Below are 23462 nucleotides of genomic sequence, written 5' to 3' on the forward strand. Positions count from 1 at the left end.
GTTCCCGGAAAAATTTTATCTCTGTCAGATTGTGCAGTAAATATAGCAGTGTTTATAGGAACAAAACATAATATTGGGCAAACTTATGCAAATCTATAATCAGAACACTTAACAAAAACATTTGCAATCCCAATAAAAAATTCCTGAAATAATTAAGATATTTGATTTGTAGTTAATAAATGCTACAGAAAATGTAGGACTTTATGTTGATCATTTGGGAAGATGAGTGTTATTTGATAGAATGGGATATAAAGAAAAGTTGAGGCTGTGGAGCTATGGAGACAAAGAAAATTTCACAGGGTTAAGGAAGAATTGCCTAATCAGGCTTCCAGCCAGATCATGTGGCCAAACTAAGTGTATTAGTCGTTTCTCATATTGCTATAAAGAACTACCTGATACTGGGTAATTTATAAAGGAATGAGGTTTCATTGACTTACAGCTCCACAGGCTGTACAGGAAGCATGGCTGCAGAGGCCTCAGAAAACTTACAGTCATGACTGAAGGGGGAAGGGAAACAAGCACATCTTCACATGGCAACAGGAGATAAGGGGAAGTGCTATAGACTATCAAACAACCATATCTCATAAGAACTCTGTCACAAGAACAGCAAGGGGGAAGTCCACCCCCATTATTCAAGAAATCTCTCACCAAGCTCCACTCAACATATGGGGATCACAATTTTTTTTAGATTTTAAAATACTTTATTACTAAAAATTGCTAATGATTATCTGAGCCTTCAATAAGTCATAATCTTTTTGCCAGTGGAGGGTCTTCCCTCAATGTTTATGATTGTTAACTGATCAGGGTGGTGGTTGCTGAGGGTTGGGGTGACTGTGGCAAATTATTAAAATAAGAGAACAATGATGTTTGCCACATTGATTAATTTTTCCTTTCAAGAAATATTTCTCTGTAGCATGCAGTGCTGTTTGATAGCATTTTATCCACAAATTTCAAAATTGCAGTAAATCCTCCCAACTGTGCTGCTGCTTTATCTAAGTTTATGTAATATTCTGAATCCTTTGTTGTCATTCCAACAATGTTCCCAGCATCTTAACCAGGAATAGATTCCATTCAAAAAAACCACTTTCATTACTCATCTATAAGAAGCAACTCCTCATCCATTCAAGTTTTTTTATGAAATTGCAGCAATTCAGTCACATCTCCGGGCTGCAATTCTTACTTTCATTCTGTTGCTATTTCTATCACATCTGCAGTGACTTCCTCCACTAAAGTCTTGAAACCCTCAAAGTCATTCATAAGGGTTGGAATCAACTTCTTCCAAACTTCTGTTAATACTGCCATGTTGACACCTTCCATGAATCATGGCATCTAGAATAGAGAATCCTTTCCAGGAAGTTTTCAATTTACTTTGCCCAGATCCATCAGAGGAAGTACTATCTATGGTAGCTAGAGCCTTTCAAAATGTATTCCTTAAATAATAAGATATGAAAGTCAAAATTATTTCTTGGCCCATGGGCTGAAGAATGAATACTGTTAGCAGGCATGAAAACATTAATCTCCTTGTATATCTTCATCAGAGCTCTTGGGTAACTAGAATCTTTTTTTCTGAGCAGTAGGCGTCAACAGTGGGACTAAAGTATTCAGTATACCATGCTTTCATCCAGGCTTTGCTGTTTCATTTATAGAGCAGAGAAAGAGCAGAGTTAGCATAATTTGTAAGGGCTCTAAGCTTTTTTAGGCATTTTATTTTATTTATTTATTTTTTCTATTTTACTTTAAGTGCCGGGACACATGTGCAGAATGTGCAGGTTTGTTACATGGGTATACATGGGCCATGGTGGTTTGCTGCACCTATCAACCTGTCATCTAGATTTTAAGCCCTGTATCCATTAGGTATTTTTCCTAATGCGTTCCCTACCCTTGCATCCCACCCCCCAATAGGCCCTGGTGTGTGTTGTTCCCCTCCCTGTGTCCATGTGTTCTCATTGTTCAACTCTAACTTATGAGTGAGAACATGTGGTGTTTGGTTTTCTGTTACTCTGTTAGTTTGCTGAGGATGATGGCTTCCAGCTTCATCCAAGTCCCTGCAAAGGACATGATCTCATTCCTTTTTATGGATGCATAGTATTCTATGGTGTATATGACCACATTTTCTTTATCTGGTCTAACATTGATGGGCATTTGGGTTGTTTCTATGTCTTTGTTATTGTAAATAGTGCTGTAATAAGCATACGTGTGCATGTATCTTTATAATATAATGATTCATATTCCTTTGGGTATATACCTAGTAATGGGATTGCTGGATCAAATGATATTTCTGGTTCTAGATCCTTGAGGAATTCCACAATGGTTGAATTAATTTACATTCCCACCAACAGCATAAAAGTGTTTCTATTTCTCCACAGCCTCACCAGCACCTATTGTTTCTTGACTTTTCAGTTATTGTCATTCTGATTGGCATGAAATGTTATCTCATTATGGTCTTGATGTGCATTTCTATAATGATCAGTGATGTTGAGCTTTTTTTCATGTTTGTTGGTCACATAAATGTCTTCTTTTGAGAAGTTTCTGTTCATATCCTTTATCCACTTTTTGATTTTTTGTTGTTGTTGTTTTATTGTACATTTGTATAAGTTCCTTATGGATTCTGGATATTAGACCTTTGTTGGATGGGTAGATTGCAAAAATTTTCTCCCATTCTGTAGGTTGCCTTTTCTTTCAGGTGATAGTTTCTTTTGCTATGCAGAAGCTTTTTAGTTTAATTTGATCCCATTTGTTAATTTTGGCTTTTGTTGCAATTGCTTTTGGTGTTTTCATGATGAAATCTTTGCCCATGCCTATGTCCTGAATGGTATAGCCTCAGTTTTCTTCTGGGGTTTTTATGATTTGAGGTTTTGTATTTAAGTTGTTAATCCATCTTGAGATAATTTTGTATAAGGTGTAAAAAAGGGCTCCAGTTTCAGTTTTCTGCATATGGCTAGCCGGTTTTCTCAGCACCATTTATTAAATAGGGAATTCTTTCCCCATTGTTTGTTTTTGTCAGGTTTGTCGAATATCAGATGGTTGTAGATATGTGGTGTTAGTTCTGAAGTCCCTGTTCTGTTCCATTGGTCTATATGTTTGTTTTTGTACCAGTACCATGCTGTTTTGTTTACTATAGCCTTTTAGTGTAGTTCGAAGTCAGGTAACATGATGCCTCCAGTTTTGTTCTTTTTGTTTAGGATTGTCTTGGTTATACAGGCTCTTTTTTGGTTCCATATGAAATTTAAAGTAATTTTTTTCTAATTCTGTGAAGAATGTCAATGGTAGTTTAATGAAAATAGCATTGAATCTATAAATGCCTTTGGGCAGGATGGCCATTTTCATGATATTGATTCTTCCTATCCATAAGGATGGAATGATTTTTCATTTGTTTGTGTCCTCTCTTATTTCCTTGAGCAGTGGTTTGTAGTTCTCCTCGAAGAGGCCCTGCATGTCCCTTGTTAGCTGTATTTCCAGGTATTTATTTTCTTTGTAGCAATTGTGAATGGGGGTTCATTCATTATTTGGCTCTCTCCTTGTGTATTGTTGGTAGGTGGGAATGCTTGTGATTTTTGCACATTGATTTCGTATCCTGAGACTTTGTTAAAGTTGCTTATCAGTTTAAGAGTTTTTGTGTTGAGGTGATGTGGTTTTCTAAATAAACAATCATGCCATCTGCAAACAGGGACAATTTGACTTCCTTTCTTCCTATTTGAATACCTTTACTTTTCTCTCTTGCCTGATTGCCCTGGCCAGAACTTCCAATACTAAATTGAATAGGAGTGGTGAGAGAGGGCATCCTTGTCTTGCGCTGGTTTTCAAAGGAAATGGTTCTAGCTTTTGCCCATTCCATATGATAATGGCTATGGGTTTGTCAAATAGCTTGTATTATTTTGAGATATGTTCCATCAATACCTAGTTTATTGAGAGTTTTTAACATGAAAGGATGTTGAATTTTATTGAAGGCCTTTTCTGTATCTATTAGAATAATCATGTGGTTTTTGTCATTGGTTCTGTTTATGTGGTGGATTACATTTATTGATTTGCGAATGTTGAATCAGCCTTGCATCCCAGGGATAAAGCCAACTTGATCATGGTGGTTAAGCCTTTTAATGTGCTGCTGGATTCAGTTTGCCAGTATTTTATTGAGGATTTTCGCATTGATATTATCAGGAATATTGGCCTGAGTTTTCTTTTTTTGATGTATCTTTTCCAGGTTTTGGTCTCAGAATTATGCTGGCCTCATATAATGAGTTAGGGAGGAGTCCCTCTTTTTCAGTTGTTTTGAACAGTTTCAGAAGGAATGGTACCAGCTCCTCTTTGTTCTTTTGGTAGAATTCGGCCATTAATCCATCTGGTTCTGGGCATTTTTTTTTTTTTTTGGTTGTTGGTTGGTAGGTTAATAATTACTGCCTTAATTTCAAAACTTGTTATTGGTCTATTCAGGGATTTGACTTATTCCTGGGAATAAGTATGTGTATGAAGATGTATTGGGGCAATAAGTATGGGAGGGTGTATGTGTCCAGGAATTTATCCATTTCTTTTAGATTTTCTAGTTTATTTGGGTAGAGGCGTTTATAGTATTCTCTGATAGTAGTTTGTATTTCTGTAGGGTCAGTGATGATATCCTGTTTATCATTTTTTATTGTGTCTATTTGATTCTTTTCTCTTTTCTTCTTTATTAGTCTAGCTAGTGATATATTTTGTTAATTTTTTCAAAAAACAGCTCCTGGATTCATTTATTTTATTTATTTATTTATTTATTTTATTTTTTTAGGGGGGACAGAGTCCCACTCTGTCGCCCAAGCTACAGTGCAGCGGCACGCTCAGCTCACTGTAACCTCCACCTCCTGGGTTCAAGTGATTCTCCTGCCTCAGCCTCCTGAATAGCTGGAATTATAGGAACTTGCCACCATGCCCAGCTAATTTTTGTATTTTTAATAGACACAGGGTTTCACCATGTTGGCCAGGCTGGTCTTGAACTCCTGACCTCAGGTGATCTGCCTGCCTTGGCCTCCCAAAATGCTGGGACTACAGGCGTGAGCCACCACACCTGGCCTCATTGATGTTTTGAAGGGTTTTTTCGTATCTCTTTCTCCTTCAGTTCTGTTCTGATCTTAGTTATTTCTCGTTTTCTGCTAGCTTTTGGATTCGTTTGCTCTTGCTTCTTTAGTTCTTTTAATTGTGATGTTAGGGTGTCAATTGGAGATCTTTCTAGCTTTCTGATGTGGACATTTAGTGATATATAGATATCCCTCTTAAAAGTTCTATAGCTGTGTCTCAGAGATTCTAGTACGTTGTCTCTTTGTTCTCATTGGTTTCAAATAACTTCTTGATTTCTGCCTTAATTTCCTTATTTACCCCCAAGTCATTCGGGAGCAAGTTGTTCAATTTCCATGTAGTTGTGTGGTTTTAAGTGAGTTTCTTAATCCTGAGTTTGATTTTCGTTGCACTGTGGTCTGAGAGACTGTTATTAATTCTTTTGCATTTGCTGAGGAGTGTTTTACTTCCAATTGTGTGGTCAATTGTAGAATAAGTGCCATGTGGCACTGAAAAGCATGTATATTCTGTTCATTTGGGGTGGAGAGTTCTGTAGATGTCTATTAGGTCCACTTGATCCAGGGCTGCATTCAAGTCTTGAATATCCTTGTTAATTATTGGTCTCAAGCTGTCTAATATTGACAGTGGGGTGTTAAAGTTTTCCACTGTTATTGTGTGGGAGTCTAAGTCTCTTTGTAGGTCTCTAAGAACTTGCTTTATGAATCTGGGTGCTCCCGTATTGGGTGCATATAAATTTAGGATAGTTAGCTCTTCTTGTTGAATTGATTCCTTTACCATTACATTATACCCTTCTTGAGTTTAAAGTCTGTTTCATCAGAGGCTAGGATTGCAACCCCTGCTTTTTTCTGCTTTCCATTTACTTGGTAAATTTTCCTCCATCCCTTTATTTTTGAGCCCATGTGTATCTTTGTGCATGAGATGGCTCTCCTGAATACCGCCCATTGATGGGTCTTGACTCTTTATTCAATTTGCCAGTCTCTGTCTTTTAATTGGGCCATTAAAACCATTTACATTTACTGTTAATATTGGTATGTGTGAATTTGATCCTGTCATCATGATGCTAGCTCGTTATTTTGCACACTAGTTGATGCAGCTTCTTCATCATGTCATTGGTTTTCATATTTTGGTGTGTTTTTGCAGTGGCTGGTATCAGTTTTTTCTTTCCATATATTCAGTGCTTCCTTCAGGAGCTCTTGCAAGGAAGGCCTAATGGTGATGAATTCCCTCAGCATTTGCTTATCTGGAAAGGATTTTATTTCTCTTTCACTTATGAAACCTAGTTTGGCTAGATATGAAATTCTGGGTTGGAAATTATTTTCTTTAAGAATGTTGAATATTGTCCCTCACTCTCTTCTGGCATGTAGGGTTTCTGCTGAGAAATCCACTGTTAGCCTGATGTGCTTCCCTTTGTCGGTGACCTGGCCTTTCTCTCTGGCTGCCATTAACATTTTTTCCTTCATTTCAACCTTGAAGAATCTGATGATTATGTGTCTTTGGGTTGATCTTCTTGTGGAGTATCTTAGTGGTGTCTGTATTTCCTGAATTTGCATGTTGGCCTGTCTTGCTAGGTTGGGGAAGTTCTCCTTGATAATATCCTGAAGTGTGTTTTTCAACTTGGTTCCATTCTCCCCGTCTCTTTCAGGTACTCCAATTAATCGCAGGTTCAGTCTTTTTACATAATCCCATATTTCTTGGAGGTTTTGTCCATTCTTTTTCATTCTTTTTTCTCTAATCTGGTCTGCATGCCTTACTTAAGAAAGATGGTCTTCAAACTCTGATATCCTTTCTTCCACTTGATTAATTCGGCTATTGATACTTGTGTATGATCCACAAAGTTCTCATGCTGTGTTTTTCACTCAATCAGGTCATTTATGTTCCTCCCTAAACTGCTTATTGTAGTTAGCAGTTCCTGTGACCTTTTATCAAGGTTCTTAGCTTCTTTGCATTGGGTTAGAACATGCTTCTTTAATTCAGTGGAGCTTGTTATTACCCACCTTCTGAAGCCTATTTCTGTCAATTTATCCATCTTATTCTCCATCCAGTTCTGTGCCCTTGATGGAGAAGTGTTGTGATCATTTGGAGGAGAGAAAAGGCATTCTGGCTTTTGGAATTTTCATCATTTTTGCATTGTTTTTTCCTCATCTTTATGGATTTATCCAACTTTGATCTTTGAGGCTGATGACCTTTGGATGGGGTTTTTGTGGGGGAATCTTTTTTGTTGATGTTGTTATTTCTGCCGTCTCTGTGTTAGTTTTTCTTCTAACAGGCCCTTCTTCTGCACGTCTGCTGCAGTTTGCTGGGGGTCCACTCCAGACCCTGTTCGCCTGGGTATTACAGGTGGAGGCTGTAGAACAGCAAAGATTGCTACCTGCTCTTTCCTCCGGAAGCTTCATCCCAGAGGGATACTGGCCTGTTGCCAGCCAGAGCTCTCCTGTATGAGCTGTCCATAGACCCCTGTTGGGAGGCCTCTCCTTGTCAGGAGGCATGGGGTCAGGGACCCACTTGAGGAGGCAGTATGTCCCTTAGCAGAGCTGGTGCGCTGTGCTGGGAGAATGCCCCTTGTCAGGATCAGCCACTCTCTTCAGAGCCCGTGGGCAGGAAAGATTAAGTTCACTGAACCTGAGTCTGCACCCGCCGCTCCCCACAGGTTCTCTGTCCCAGGGAGTTGAGAGTTCTTTCTGTAAGCCCCTGACTAGAGCTGCTGGATTTCCTGCAGAGATGCCTCACTCAGTGAGGAGGAATTTAGAGAAGCAGTCTGGCCATAGTCGCCTTGCTGCACTGTGGTGAATTCTGCCCAGTCCAAACCTCCCAGTTTCCTTAGCTGTCAGGGGAAACCACCTACAAAAGCCACAGTAATGGCGGTTTCCCCTCCCCTCACCAAACTTGTTCCCGGGTGGACTCCAGACTGCTGCGCTGACAGTGGGAATTGCAAGCCAGTGGTTCTTAGCTTTCTGGGCTCCATGGGAGTGGGATCCACTGAACAAGACCACTTGGCTCCCTGGCTCAGCCCCCTTTCCAGGGGAGTCTACGGTTCTCCTGTCTCACTGGAGTACCAGCCGCCGCTGTAGTGTGAAAAAACTCGTGCAGCTCAGTGCCTGCCTGAACAGCCACCCAGTTTTGTGCTTGAAACCTGGAACCCTGGTGGTGTAGGCCCACAAGGGAATCTTCTGATCGGCGGACTGCAAAAATCCCTAGGAAAAATGTAGTACCCCTGGCAGGTAAAACAGTCCCTCAGGGCTTCGTTGGTTGGGGAAGGGAGGTCCCCCGACTCCGTGCACTTCCCACGTGAAGCAATGCCCCACCCTGCTTCTGCTCCCTCTGTGGGTTACACCCATTGCCTAACTAGTCTCAATGAGATCCACTGGGTACCCCAGTTGGAAATGCAGAAATCACCTGCCTTCTGCATTGGTCTCTCTGGGAGCTGCAGAACGGAGCTGTTTCTATTCAGCCATCTTGGCCCCTGGTGGGTCACAATTTGACATGAGTTTTGGTTGGGGACACAGAGCCAAACCATATCCCTAAGTAAAGAGAAAACATGAAGAATAATTAGGCACCTCAATAGTACTATATTTCTCTATGGCTTGCTATGTTCAGCTGTTCCAGTGTACTCTGCAAAATATGAGTATTCCAGGAAAAAATCATTTATGAATCAACACTATTTTTCTTATGCTGTCATTATTTCCAATTTGTCAAACACAAATGGGCTACTTTACATCCCAAAGACACATGTTGTACCAGAACTGATGATATACAGGAATTCAGAGAATGCTTAATAAGGAAGAGGTGTTTTAAACTAAGCCATAAGAATGGAGTTTGAATAAATAAGAGATAAATCTCATATAGGAAAGACTAGTGTTGTCATTCAATACTAAACTATGGCACCATATGCATAACTGGAACTACATTACAAAGTGTTTGGTACCTATCTGGGTGAATTGGTAAATAAATAATTAGTTGTAAGTGTTTCAAGCAATTAAAAATTAAGAGTCACTTTTTTGTGTGTGTCTAGAGCATTCCTAAAGTTTATAACCAGATACAATGGGGTATAAACCACAGAATTGTTTTCAACTTTAACTGGGATCTTGTCATCTTTGCTGTCCCCTTTCCTTACTACCCACCTCCTGATCACAAAGACCTGCCAATTCTACCTCCAAACCACACCCAATCTCCACAGTCATGACCTTAGTCCAAGGCAGCAGCAGATCTTCCACCACTTACTATCATCTGATTGATACTTTCTCTACATGGCAGCCAGAACAATCTTCTGTAATGCAATTCTGGTCATGCCATTTCTCTGCCCTAAAGATCTAGACTGGTCATTAATAACATTTTTTGTAAAAGCTCCTTACCTTGGCTTATAAAGCTGCTTTCTTGCTGACTCTATGGCCTTATTGGATATTGCTCTTCTTTAATTTACTTCACTACAGCCTCCCTATCCATTTTCCTCTTTATAAAGCATATCAATGTTATGCTCTCTTCAGGGCCTTTCCACTAGCTGCCCCCTCTAATTGAAACACTCATGTCTAGCTCTTCAATATGCCAGCTCTCTCTCATCGTTCAAAGTTCAACCTCAGAGGGGCTATCCTGACTCTTCTATCTATAGTGCCTTCTCTGTGACCTATAACAAACTCTCCATCATTCTTATATACTTGATTTGCCTCTTAGCCCTTAGTAACTAAATGAATGTGTCTTATTTATTTTATAAAATTTATATAATGATTATGTGTCTCCCTCACCCAACTAGATTTTGAAACTAGATTTTTAGCTCAACTAGGGCAAGGTTCTAATTTGTTTTGTTTACTATTACATTCCTATCACAGAGAACCATGTCTGGTAATACTAGTTTCTTAATAAATAATAAAGGTATAGTTTTCTCTCATGCTAAATGGGAAAATAATGCTTACCTTGTGGGATGGTTAAGAAGACTCTGACACACAGTACAGATGCTGTTTGCCAAAGATTTATTCACTTCGTTGATTGCTTATGTCTAGAAATGTATTCTCTTTCAAACAAATGCAATCATTGTGTATTAGTTGCCTAGGGTTGTCATAAGAAATTTTCACAAACTTGGATGGCTGAAAACAACAGAAATGTATTGTCTCATAGGTCTGAAATCAAAATGTAAGCAGAAGCAGGCTCACGCTCTCTCTCTCTCTCTCTCATTTCTGGTGGTTGCTAGAAATCCTTGAAATGCCATAGTTTCTGGCAGCATGATTCCAATCTCTGTCTCTGTCTTCGAATGGCTGTCTTCCTTCTCTCTGTGTGTATATCTGTATCTCTGTTGTGTCTTCTTTGAAGGACGTCAGTCACTGGATGATGGCCTAGCCAATTCTGGTATGACCTCATCTTAACTAGTTACAACTGCACAGACTGTATTTTCAAACAATGTCACATTCCAAGTTTCTAGGTAGATATGAATATTTGGAGGACATTGTTCTACCCAGTAAAGATTATTTTCAATATTGTTATAAGTTCATTGAGAATAGGGACCGTGCATTTCTGCTCATTCTTGCATCCCCATGCTACCTAGCAGAGTTATTTCCTGGATTTAATTAGATAGATTTTTACTTATAATTTTGGAAAAAAAATTTGTTGGTCAAGCAGCAAAGAAAGAGTGCATCTGCATTAAAATACTGAATGGAAACTGTTGTTTTATCAAGAGAAGATAATAAGCCAGGTGGAGTGAGTAATCACTCACATGACAGGTGTATTTCCTCCAATAGGAAACTGTATAATTCAAAACTTAAGTTTATATGTTCTCATCATTTAGCTCCCATTTATATGTGAGAATGTGTGGTTGCATATAGGTGAACAACACACACTGATGCCTTTTGAAGGGTGAAAGGTGAGAAGAGAAAGAAGATAAGGAAAAATAACTAATGGGTACTAGGCTTAATACCTGGGTGATGAAATAATCTGTACAACAAACCTCCATGGCACAGGTTTACCTATGTAACAAACTCACACTTGTAATGCTGAAATTACAATAAGTTTTTTAAACTTTATTTCATTAAATTTTCCATATTGAGAACTCCCTTCTGCCAGCATATGTTCTAAGTACAGGAGATGTAGCAGTGTAAAGGACCAAGAGGATTTTGCTCACTTGAGCTTGTCAATTCAAATGGAAGCAGCCAATTGAGCAGTGGATGCACCTCACCTCACACTGCTTTCTATGTGTTGCCCACCGTGTTAGATCTTCCAAGGGTAGGTGCCATATTGCATTTCCCAGAATATCTTCTAAGTGCAGGAGATCTAACCACAAGAAAGACCAAGATAAATTTATCCATTTGGGCTTGTCAATTCTAAAGGAAGCATCCAAATGAACAAACGTGAATCTGCCTCACCTCACACTACTTTCTATGTGCTGCCCATGATAGTATACCTTCCAAAGTCAGTGCCATGTTGCATTTCTTTAGCTTTCTAGCTCTCACAAGTACCTGGGCCAAGCTATCATCAGGAATTCTGGGAACTAGATGCTTGATTTAGAAAGATTTAAAAAACTTGATTTAAAAATATTTTTGTGGTCGTATTGTATTAGACTGGCAAACACCATACAGAATATCTCTGATTCCCTCCCCTCACCCCCAGTGTCACAGTGCCTGGTAACATATTCAGAGTCTAGAAGTCTTGCTGTGGATTAAGTGTATTAATTATCTGACCTCGTATATTTTAAATGAAGCAAATTTTTAAAAAGAGAGCACTCTTCTCCACCTCTCCCTTCCCTTGTTATTTTCATGTGACATCTATTAACATATTTTCTCATGGAAATACTTTGATAAAAACTGCTCCTGAGCAAAACCCAAATCGTGCTGAGAATTCTGTTATCAATAAGGGTAAGTTCCTAATCCCATTCCTATTTTTTCCTCCCTCCCCTTGCATCTCCTGTCCTTCCCCTTCCACTCAACTTACATGAGAATAGACCATTGAAATAAAATGCTGAATTCTTCAATATAGTATGATAATTACAGCAGGAGGAGGATAGAAATATATAAAATATTTAGAAGAAATAAGTTTTCTCTGCTTGAGAATATTAAGTATAAGTGTCTTGGGGAGAGGTTATTAGGGATATTTTAGTTGATTTGGAAGGAAATGCACCTGGGGGGGGGCAGGGGCAAGGAACATCCAGGGAAAAGATACTAATGAACTAAATTAATATTGTGGTATTGGGGACAGAGAGGAGAGAAGACACTTGAGAAAGATGTAGAGGTTGAGTTACGGGTATTGATTGGCTGCATGGATAACAGAATGAAGAAAGAGAAATCAAAGATACCTCTAATTTGTCTGGCTTAAAGATTTAAGTGGGAGAATGGTGGAATCACTGGTCACAAGTTAGATGAGGAAGAACAAAAATAGTTTTAAGAAGGTTAACAATAAATCCAGGTTTTTGTATTGTTTATGTTCCTCCAATATATATATCTTGAAGCCCTAGCCCCAATATGGCTGTATTTGGAGATGGGGGCTCTAAGCAAGTAATTACAGTTAGATGAAGTTATGATACAATTCATCCAACAGAATTAGTGTCCTCATAAGAAGAGAAACCAGATAATTTTCTCTCCATATGTGTACACCTAGAAAAGGACATATGTGAACCCAAGGAGAAGACAGCCATCTGCAAGCCAGGAAGAGGGTACTCGCCAGAAACAAAATCTGCCACCACTATGATCATAGGTTTCAAGCCTCCAGAAGTGTGAGAAAATTAATGTCTTATTTAAGCTAGACAGTCTGTGCTAATTTGTTATAGCAGCCAAAGCAGACTAATACAAGTGTTTTGAATCTTACAAGTTTGTATGATACCAGGAGTAGGCATTTAGAGTTTGTGTCTGTACTTTGGAGGAAGGACTAAAGTTAAAGATAGAGATTGAGCAGTTGTAACTCTCTGTGATTACAATCTCTCCAGAAAAGAAAATGGAATTTTAGAGATCTGGAAAATACCAGCATGACACAGAGTGACATGCTAGCTTCTTCAGGACAAGGCGTCTCAAATCTTAATGTGCATATAAGCCAACTGAGGATCTTGTTGAAATGAACATTCTTATTTGCTACACTCAGTGCAGTGCATTTTGTTTTTGAGACAGAGTCTCACTCTGTCACCCAGGCTGGAGTGCAATGGTATGATCTCGGCTGACTGCAACCTTTGCCTCCCGGGTTCAAGTGATTCTTATGCCTCAGACCCCCGAGTAGCTGGAATTACAGGTGCGTGCCACCATGCCTGACTAATTTTTGTATTTTTAGTAGAGATGGGGTTTCACCATGTTGGTCAGGATGGTCTCAATCTCCTGACCTCAAGTGATCCACCCTTCTCAGCCTCCCAAAGTGCTGGGATTACAGGCATGAGCCAGAGATTCTGCATTTCTAACAAACTTCAGTCCACTGCTGCCTACCTAAGGACTACTCTTGAGTAGCAAATTTTTAGGAGACAGGACTTTTTGTAAACACAGGTCTCTTGCACAGGCACAACCTATGTAAAGGGAGTCTATAAAGACTCTAAAAAGTGTAAAAACAAAAGCATTAAAACAGTTTATAATAACAAGATAAAAAGAAGAAGAAACCCCTATAAAAAGACACAAAATGTCATGAAAAAACAAGTCAATGAACCAGTGGGTCTTTGCCTCAGGTTCCTAAGTGGAGATCTCTACCACGTACATCACTTTTATAGCATTGGGAGATATACCTAATGCTAGATGACGAGTTGGTGGGTGCAGCGCACCAGCATGGCACATGTATACATATGTAACTTACTTGCACGTTGCGCACATGTACCATAGAGTCTAAAGTATAATAATAATAATAATAATAATAAAGGAAAAAAAAAGAATTAAAAAAAAAATTTCCTCTTGAATTTTCGGGGTAAAGTTGAAGGAAACATTTACTTTTGAAGAAAGAACAAAACTCTAAATTATTATCATCACAGCCTGTGAATTATTCTTTGAAAAAAAAAAATTTTGATCTATCAGGAGTCTTCTGGAGACAGTAGAACTTCTTGTATCCCTCTTTAAGAAAGCTATAATATCTGTTTATCAAGTTTCTCTGTGTTTATCTTTCTCATCTTCCTTTGTGTTAGATAAGGAACATATCTAAATTTTTTGTTGTTGTTGTTGTTGATTTGTCTATCAAAACTTAGGACCTTAAACAAGTTCTTTCTCTTTTTCTTAAAAAAAAAAATAACAAAAAAGTTTTATTTCAGTATCATGAGTATATGTGCAGATTCCTTATATAGGCAAATTTTATGTCATTAGGGTTTGGTGCTGATTATTTCATCATCTAGGTAATAAGCATAGTATCTGATAGGTAGTCTTTTTTTCTTTACCCTCCTCCCACCTTCTATCCTCAAGTCGGCCCTGGTGTCTATTGTTCCCTAATCTGTGTCCATAGGCACTCATTGTTTAGCTTCTACTTATAAGTGAGAACATGTAGTATTTGGTTTTCCATTCCTGCGTTAGTTCCCTTAGAATAATGGCCTTCAGCTTCATTCACATTCCTGCAAACAACACGATCTCCTTCTTTTTTATGGCTGCATAATATTCAATGGTGTATATGCACCACATTTTCTTTATCCAGTCTACCATTGATGGGCATTTAGGTTGATTCCATGTCTTTGTTATTATGAATAGTGATGTGATGAACATATATGTGCATGTTTCTTCATGGTAGAAAAATTTATATTCCTTTGGGTGCATTATCAATAATGGGATTGCTGGGTTAGATGGTGGGTTCTGTTTTAATTTCTTTGAGGAATCACCAAACTACATTCCACAGCAGCTGAAATAGTACACATTCCCATCAGTGTTACAGGATATTTGGGGTATTTATTTTCTGGCCAGAAACCTCTGTGGCCAGTGGCACCTTTGCCCAAGTTTAGCTTAGGCCCACTGGGCTCCTTTCGCCCACTTGGCCTGGCAGGCTGTGCTTGGCTCACACTACCTGCTTGGGTCCCATGCCTGCCAAGGACAAGTCAGGCATGGAACAGTAAGGGGTGCATGAGTGAGCCTGAGTTCCAGCCACTGCACACAGTCAGATGTGCAGTGGGGCAGGCAGCTACAGGGGCTGGCATGGGCACTGGCTCTTTGCAAGGCTACAGCCAGACCAGTCGCACCACAAGCAGCTTCCACGGCTGGCACTGGGGAACACGGTGGTTCCTGGAAGCTTGGAGATGCCAGGAACTGCAGGTCCCAAAGGGGGAGTCACAGCCCTGGCTCAGGGAGCTCCCAGGTCTGGGGTCCCTGAAGAATCACAGTTCTTCTTTCCTTCTCTTTGCTCACAGCATGGCAAGCCAGGAAGATGTCTCAGCCCTGTTTGTTTTACAGCTCTTTTATCCTCACCATTCAGCAGGTCCCAAGTTCTTGTCCTGCGAACAGGAAGAATGAGGTACACAGACAAGTAGAGGGTGAGCAAGATGAAGGGGAGCTTTACTGAGTGATAGAACAGCTCAGAGAAAAACCACAGGGGCAGCTGCTTTCTGCTCCCAGGGTGTTTCAAGGAGTGTTCAGCTCCTAGCAGAGAGGGTAGCTCCTCTCGGCTAGACAATTCATCCTGACAAGTGTTCAGCTATCAGCAGAGCAGAGACAGTAGCTCCTTTCTGCAGCTGGTTGTCCCATTATCTGTGCAGCACTCAGCAGAGAGGAGACCCTAGAGGGAATGGCTTCTCTCTGCAGGCATGTCATCCTGATATTTCTGCAGCTCTCAGCAGACAGGAGACCCTAGGTTGGGTTGCTCTTCTCTGTAGCTGGTTGTCCTGAAGTCTGCTCAGCTCTGGCTGAGTCCAGGGCTTCTATGGGCCACAGAGGGGAGGCAGTGCATGCCTATTGGTCCATGGACAGGCCCAGAAAAGGCACCTCAAGTTCCCAATCTGGTCTGTGGGACTGGCAGCCTGGCACCCAGTTTTCAGGCCCTCCCCGGCCTGAAGATGGGGACTTAGGGGGACCCGCCCCCTTCCACCCAGGAACCTGTCTGCTTCCTGCTGCTGTTCATGGTGCCCAGGCTATAGGTGTCAAGGGGTATCTGCAGGCCAGCACAGAGCTGCTCTCAGCCCCTGCTCAGCTTCCCTCCTATGCTTATCAGTGCCCAAAGTTTGGAGGGTCTTAGGCGGCACGGGACTGGTGTTTCAGCACTGCCTTAAGTGTGTGAACACCCAGCTGGGCTGTGAGAGCACCCAGGCTTGGTCCCAACTTTGCTACAAGATTGGAGCGGGCACCAATAGCAGGGAGAAGCCAAGCAGCCGGAGCAGGCATTTCTAAGCCTGCGAAGGTCGGGGAGTGGGGGGCGGCGTTTCTGGGCCCCTGAGAGTACGGAGATGCCTGGGTCCGTAGCCATGATTTGAGCAGCTGCAGCTGTGCCCAGGAGGGCGGGGCTCCTGCTTGCTCTTGGAACAAAGAGCACAGGGATGTCCAGTTTGCAGCCATGGCTTGCGTGGCTGCAGTGGCACCTGGTGAGCTCCTGCCTCTACTGAGTAGGGGTGGGGTTCCCACTTGTCCCTGACTCCTGCTGGCTCCATGAAGCATGCAGCCATGGCCAAGCTTCCTTGCAGCAGCTGGTGTGATGGCAGTGGCTGCTCCAGATGGCCCATCACTGCCATTACCAGCAGTATATGTGTTCCGTTTTCTCCATAACCTCATCAGCATCTGTTATTTTTTAACTTTTTAATATTAGCCACTCTGACTGGTATGATATAGTATCTCATTGTGGTTTTGGTTTGCATTTATCTAATGATTAGTGGTATTGGGCATTTTTTTTACATGCTTGTTGACCACATAGATGTCTTCTTTTGAAAAGTGTCTGTTCATGTCTTTGCCCACTTTTAAATGGGGTTGTTTTTCTGCTTGTTAATTTTAGTTCCTTATAGATTCTGGATATCTGACCTTTGTCAGATTCATAGTTTGCAAATATTTTCTCTCAATCTGTAGGTTGTCTGTTTAATCTGTTGATAATGTCTTTTGATGTACAGGTGCTCTTCAGTTTAATTAGGTCTCACTTGTCAATTTTTGTTTTTATTGTAATTGCTTTTGATGTCTTTCTCATGAAATCTTTGCCTTGTTCTATGTCCAGAATAGTATATCCTAGAATTGTTACTTTTCAAGGTTTTTATAGTTTTAGATTTTACTTTTAAGTTCTTTAGACCTGTGCATTTTTCTTGGATTGTGAGGGCTGGAGTCATAGTTAAGAAAAACTTAATGAACTGGGCATTGAGCTTGGAAGGGTGAGAATGTGTCTTCCTCTAAGAAGCACACATTTCTGCAAAGTAATATTAGTTTTTTTTCATTCTTGGGTATAGGAGTGATTGATATTTCTAGAGTGATATTTTGAGACACTTTACGTAATTAATAGAAATTTTACCTGAGGACCCATGATCTTGTGTACATGTAACTAACTCTTCTTAATGCCAATGGCTGTCCTTCAGTGGAATAAGCAGAAATAAAATATGCATTAAAAGCGTGTAATTTATAATTAGGAAAATCTTCAACCTTATTTTTTCTATTTTAGGTAGGGGTTGATGGCAATGTATAGGAACTGGACTATAGCTTATAGGGTTTTAACAGCCTAACACCTCTCTCCTAATGTGAGTTGGGTAAGCACTAGAGAGTTAAGTAATTTTCCTACTGCCACATAACTAGATCTTCTATTCTTTACTGTAGCATATTTTATTCTTTTATTCTTGTAAAGAATGTTATCCCAGAAAAGCGTATGTATAGTCTGTATAAATTCAACCCCCTTTACAGAGACATAATTTTGCAAGTATTTGATATAAAATTTATGGATAAGAGACTAGCTGTCTGGATGCAACAAGAGTTGATGTATAAATCAACCTCATTAGGAACTGAAAAGATGCAAATTAAAATCCAAGTTCAATACTATTACAGACATGAAAAATTAAAATGTGAAAATTTTGATAATTCCATGAGTTGGTTAAAATGTAGACTACCTGCAGCTCTCTTACACTGCCTGTATGCTTATAAGAGTATAAATTGGATTACCCAATTGGCAGACTCCACTAAGGCTGACCATACTAATCTCTATGCTTATAATAGCTTTATTTGTAAATTCCCCAAGCTGGAAACAACTCAAAAGGAGAATAAATAAATAAGTTATGCTGTATTTAAACAATGGCATAATATAGAGAAATGGCAATAGACTAGTACTACCATCAAAAGCAAGGATGATTCACACTGAAGAAAGAACCAGACACCACAAAAGTAGATAAAATGGGATTCATTCACAAAAAAAAGTAAATAAAATTAATTTATGGTATTATGAGTCAGGATAATGATAACCCCTGAGGAAAAGGGAGGCTAGAGAAATTGGAAGGTTAAAAGAAGAGGGCTTCTGAGGTTCTGGTATTTTTCTATTTCCTGATTCTCGTGGTAGTTACATGGAAGTGTTCACTTTGTGATAATTTTCCAAGCTGTACACTTATTATTTCTGTATTTTTTTGTGTATATACGGTATGAGTCAATAAATTTACAATACAAGTTGGTGTACAGAAAACTGAAAAATAAAGAAGATAATGATTAGATAAAATTTAAAATTGTAAGAATATTTTTAAAATGTAAGTCTTAGCTTAATTAAAAAGAAATTGATAGTGTATTGGGAATACAGGTGCTTACATTGCCAGTAACCAAGGATGAGATTAGAGTAAAAATTCTTTTGAAATAGATATTCAAAGACTAGTTACCTAGCCTGGTGAACAGAAGCAAGATAAGAAGAAGGAAAAAAAAAAAACCAACTTTAGAGGTAGTCAAGAATAGTAGAGATCAGAATTGGAAATAATTAAAATAGGGCATAAAAGCCAAAGACTTTCTGAGTAAGTCACCTCTTTTGAAATAGGCAACTCTATTTCATGCTATATATCTGCAGCTTTTCCATCTACCTTAGCCGTCTCACCCAAGGGGACCCATAGTACAGTCTAACAGTCCTGTGCCCTCAAGAATTGGCTGGGGTGGAAAGTGACAATTAAGAAGGGTGAAGTTGTTCTAAAGAGGTAATAGATTGGGTTCCCAAATATAGGACTAGCCTAACATGTTACATTGACTCTGTGCTGATGACACATGGAAACTCTTATAGTGGATGCGGGAAATGAATGAGATGCTACATTCATTGTCAAAATTTGTAATAAAGGAACAAAATTTTCAATTCCCATGTGGGTGTTTTCCTTACAGACAAGAGCAGATGACATCTCCTTCCAACATGCTCTCATGATAGTTCAGGCTTCTCTTTTTACAACACTCATCACACTTGTGATAATATTTTTCATATCTGCTTTTCTTCTGGACTGTACACTGCATAGGACAAGAACCACACTTATCTTTTTACAGCTGGATCCTTACAGCCTAGCACAGTGCCTGGCACAAAATCAATGACTAAAACTTCTCCCAAATAACATCAATCAACCCAAAAGATAAGTTGCTTTCCAAATTACAATAAAAAGCACTAACTTCAAACTCACTGAAATTGATTCTTAAAGTGGGCTATTCTGTAGCTTTTCAATCTTCTTCAAAGTACTTATGTTGCTTTTCTTTTTGCATCTTGTCAAATGGGTAAAGAAAATCATGCTGGTGGTGACAGCAACACCTCTAGATATTCAGCACTTTCAAAACCTTTGACATATTTTCTAAGGAACCAGTTTTAAAAAACCACATTCCCTGAGAATTCCCTTATCTGAATGTCCTCTTCTGTCTGACGGAGAGCAAGTTTCATGCTGTCTTTCAGTTACCTACCTTCTCTCCCATGCAGTTATAAGTTGCCCAATGACTGTTCATCAGTTTTAATTGAATATTTTCATTGCAGAGAATTTCCACACTATTCATAGATATAAGAAATAGATATAAGAAATATTTTTCTTATATTCACAGATATAAGAAATAGCTTTCTTCTCCATTCTAGTTAAAAGTCAGTGTGAGGAAATGAGTAACTGGGAGTGAATCTCATTTGTGTGCATGGGGGTTCAAATGCAAATGAGAATTAGAAAATACATAAGACACAGTTTGATTTAGACCTATGATTCAAAACTGGATTAGCAACTCACACTTGTCATCACATATTTTTGTTTGATGACTATTCTTATTTTAACTAAAGAATAGTTCCAGTCATGCTAATCTATGACTCAATGAACAACGCAAATGACTTAACATGACAATTAAGTTCTATAACTCCCTAACACTGGAATTACTAAAGTGTTTCCCATCACAGGAAACAAATGAAAATTATCATGCTAAAATCATTTAAGTTTAAATGCACTAAATATCTTTTTGAGTTAAAATCGTTAAGTTTGGAAAGAGTTTAACATTTTAAATGGAAAAACATAAAAAGAAACATATTAATTCCCTTTAAAATAATCTCAACAATGATTTTTAAATTACTTCAACATGAGTTCTATATGGACTTACTTGGTTTTAGTAACTCAATACTTTCCAGTCTAGAATGTCTTCAGGGATCTCCAATTAAGTATAGTTGACTCAATTTCTACTTATATGAATTATCTATAGCTATGTAATAATATTACCAAAAAATTAGCAGTTTAAACACCCTACACTTATTATCTCACAGTTACCCTCCATCAGGATTCCAGACAGGGTTCAGCTTGTTTTCCACTTCAGTGTCTTACAAGGCTGCAGTCAAAGTGTCAGTTATGTCTTGGTTTTTATCTGGCTTTGTCTGAGAAAGGATCTTCTTCCAAGTTCATATGGATATTGACATAATTCAATTCTTTACAGCCTATAATGATGAGGGTATTAGTTTCTTGCTGTTAGCCAGTGGCTGGTCTCAGTTCCTTGCCACATGGGCCTCTCCAACATGCCTGCTTGTTTCATCAAAGTTAAGGAGAAAGTGTCTCCTAGCAAGAGGGGTATTTAATCTTATGCAATGTAATCAGGAAAGTGACATTCCATTACCTTTACCATAATATATCGTTTGTTTAGAAACAAATCCTGTGCCCTGCCAAAGGGAAGGAATGACACAAAAAGGCAGGAGTATGCGGAGACGGCAATCATTGGGAGTCATCTGACAGTTTTGTCACATGTGTCAATGAAATGGGAATCAATGGCTCTTGCCTAGTTTATAGCTCTATTCTGATAGTGCCCAGAAACATGCTACTTGATTTTCAGAAAGGTGACTTTTCAGTTCAAAATGTGTATTTCCAGTGGTTCCTGAATTAGATTTAATGGATTAGCAAAATTTGATTGAGAAGATGGTGGGAGAAAAAAAAATGAGCAATTGATATTAGATTGCCAACTTTAATTTTGCCAAAAATGTATCAAAGGAAAATTAAAAGCAAATGTAATTATCATTTTGTAAACTGAAGAATGATCAAATACCCAAAAAAGGTAAGGGCAAAAATTTCAGAATAAAGAATCTGGTAACTTACTTTGTATTTTAAAATTCTATAATCATGTTGTTCTCTTTTCACCATAAACCAGTGAAAAGTTAGTCACCTACTCACTATTTTTCAGATTGGCATTTGAGAACTACCATAGCAGAGACATGAGATTTTTTTTCTATAATAAATTAAGATATATAACTTGCTTAACTCCTAAGGAAATTAACTAGATTTACTACTTAAATATGGAGCAAAGTAAAACTTTTAAATATGAAAGTGAACAGAGACCATGTAAAGGAAGCAGATGGACTGGAACATACCAGATGCCAGGAAGAAATGAGCAGAAACTAGGGCACTGGATTTGGCTGGAAGGTCTTTGGCCATCAAGTTGCCTTATGTAGATGACAAGTTTGGATAAGACAATGTGTGACTGCAACTGAGGAAAGATTATTTTTTTCTTTAGACTCGAATGCAATCAGAATTTAGCCCAAGAGTTCTTCTGTGAAGGACTTGTATCTCTTCCCAAATTATGAGCAATGACTTTCAAACAGAGAGTTTTTTATATTTGCAAAGGAAGTAATATTTGCTCCCTATTCTTCTTCATACTCTTCTAATTATTGTAATCATTGTATGAATCATAGGGTGTGCAGTGGATGCAGGGGAAAAAGGCTGAGTAGGTGCTCAGGTATTATGTTCTGTCCCAGGTACATGTGGTTTCTAATGGTCTTTCCCAATACAGAGCAGAACCTAGATGATTTCAATAAACATGTTAGAGATCAGAACTTTGAGTGATTTAGGTATCACAATTTGCTCTGTTGCCAAGAAATCTGGCAGTGCTGTTTTTTTTTAAGATAAACTTTAATGGGCTATAATTAATATATGATAATCTTTCAAAGGCCAATTTGGCTTTCTTTGTTTGCTCTTAGTATATTGCATTAGATGCTAGAGCATGGTGTGCTATTGGCCTAAGATGAAGAAAAAAGAGGAAGATTCAGTGGTGGTGAAGCCAATGATTTAGAGTGAAAGAGAAGAACAAGGTTGAATTTAACATAGAGGGCCAGGCTGGCAAGAAAAATACAACTAGAAAAGCTCTCTGGTGAGAAAAGCAGAGGGAGAATTACAGCATCTAAAAGCCAGTCACTAGAAAAGAAAGAACATGAGAATGGAATTTAGATTGAAAAAATAAATAAAAATTTTTAAAAATCAGAAAAAGCCATTAGAATATAACTAATTTTTCCTGTTTTTTTTTTTTTTTTTTTTGCCTTGAGACCCTGGGAGGGGCTGAGTTCCAGATGTGTCTTTTGATAACATAAATTCTTCATTATAGAAGTAGTTGAATAAAGCATGTGATTACTACAGCAATTTACACATCAGATGTAAAGCAGAATTACCTTTGCTCCATTTCTATGTAAGTGAAAATAAGATTTGTTAAGTCCAATACAAAATGTATGAAAGACTTGATATTGTATTTCATCGTTCACCTCTTTGCAATTAAAATATGCAAGGAAGTACAATTAACTAATGGAGGTTGATCTAGGTCAGTAAAGCCACCAACATTTAAGTGTTAGCTTTTCAAGAGATCTTTATGTGACAGAACAGCAGAGAGCTTTTGGAATTAAGAACATAGATATTTACAAACTTGTGAAACCAGGGTCTTAAACTTCAGAATCCATAATATCATGCAAGAGATTGGATATCTTTTTTTTTATGAATAGTCTCAGATTGTGACTCATTGAGCTGATAGAAGCCCTAGAATGTAAGTTTATTACAAGCTCCCAGGCTCCCAGTATGAAACTAATGTGAGTCGAAAAGTCACACTCTGAAAGACATTGTCTTAGAGGAAATGTAGCCTTAAATTAGCCTTGAGGTAATTCTTTGCTTATAGCCTTCTCAGCAATGAAAACCTCTAGAATCCATTATGAGAACCTTGTAGAAGACAGTGTGGCAATTCCTCAGGGATTTAGAACTAGAAATACCATTTGACCCAGCAATCCCATTACTGGGTGTATACCCAAAGACACATGCACATGTATGTTTACTGCAGCACTATTTACAATAGCAAAGACTTGGAACCACCCCAAATGCCCATCAGTGATAGACTGGATAAAAAAAT

The 23462-nt window shown here is 38.7% G+C and overlaps 2 long non-coding RNA genes across 4 annotated transcripts in view; both read left to right on the top strand.

Annotated features, from left to right (window-relative positions):
• LOC134762152 (uncharacterized) overlaps positions 1 to 18783 on the top strand; it is a 36543-nt gene extending 17760 nt beyond the window's left edge. The window contains exon 2 of the long non-coding RNA XR_010141858.1: positions 1 to 18783. This exon is cut by the window's left edge and continues 12475 nt beyond it. This is a non-coding gene — a long non-coding RNA (uncharacterized LOC134762152).
• The window catches only part of LOC129047440 (uncharacterized), a 1160145-nt gene that overhangs the window by 380971 nt on the left and 755712 nt on the right, over positions 1 to 23462 (top strand). The window lies entirely within an intron of this gene.

The sequence above is a fragment of the Pongo abelii genome, chromosome 9 (genome assembly GCF_028885655.2).
Source record: "Pongo abelii isolate AG06213 chromosome 9, NHGRI_mPonAbe1-v2.0_pri, whole genome shotgun sequence".
NCBI lineage: Eukaryota > Metazoa > Chordata > Mammalia > Primates > Hominidae > Pongo > Pongo abelii.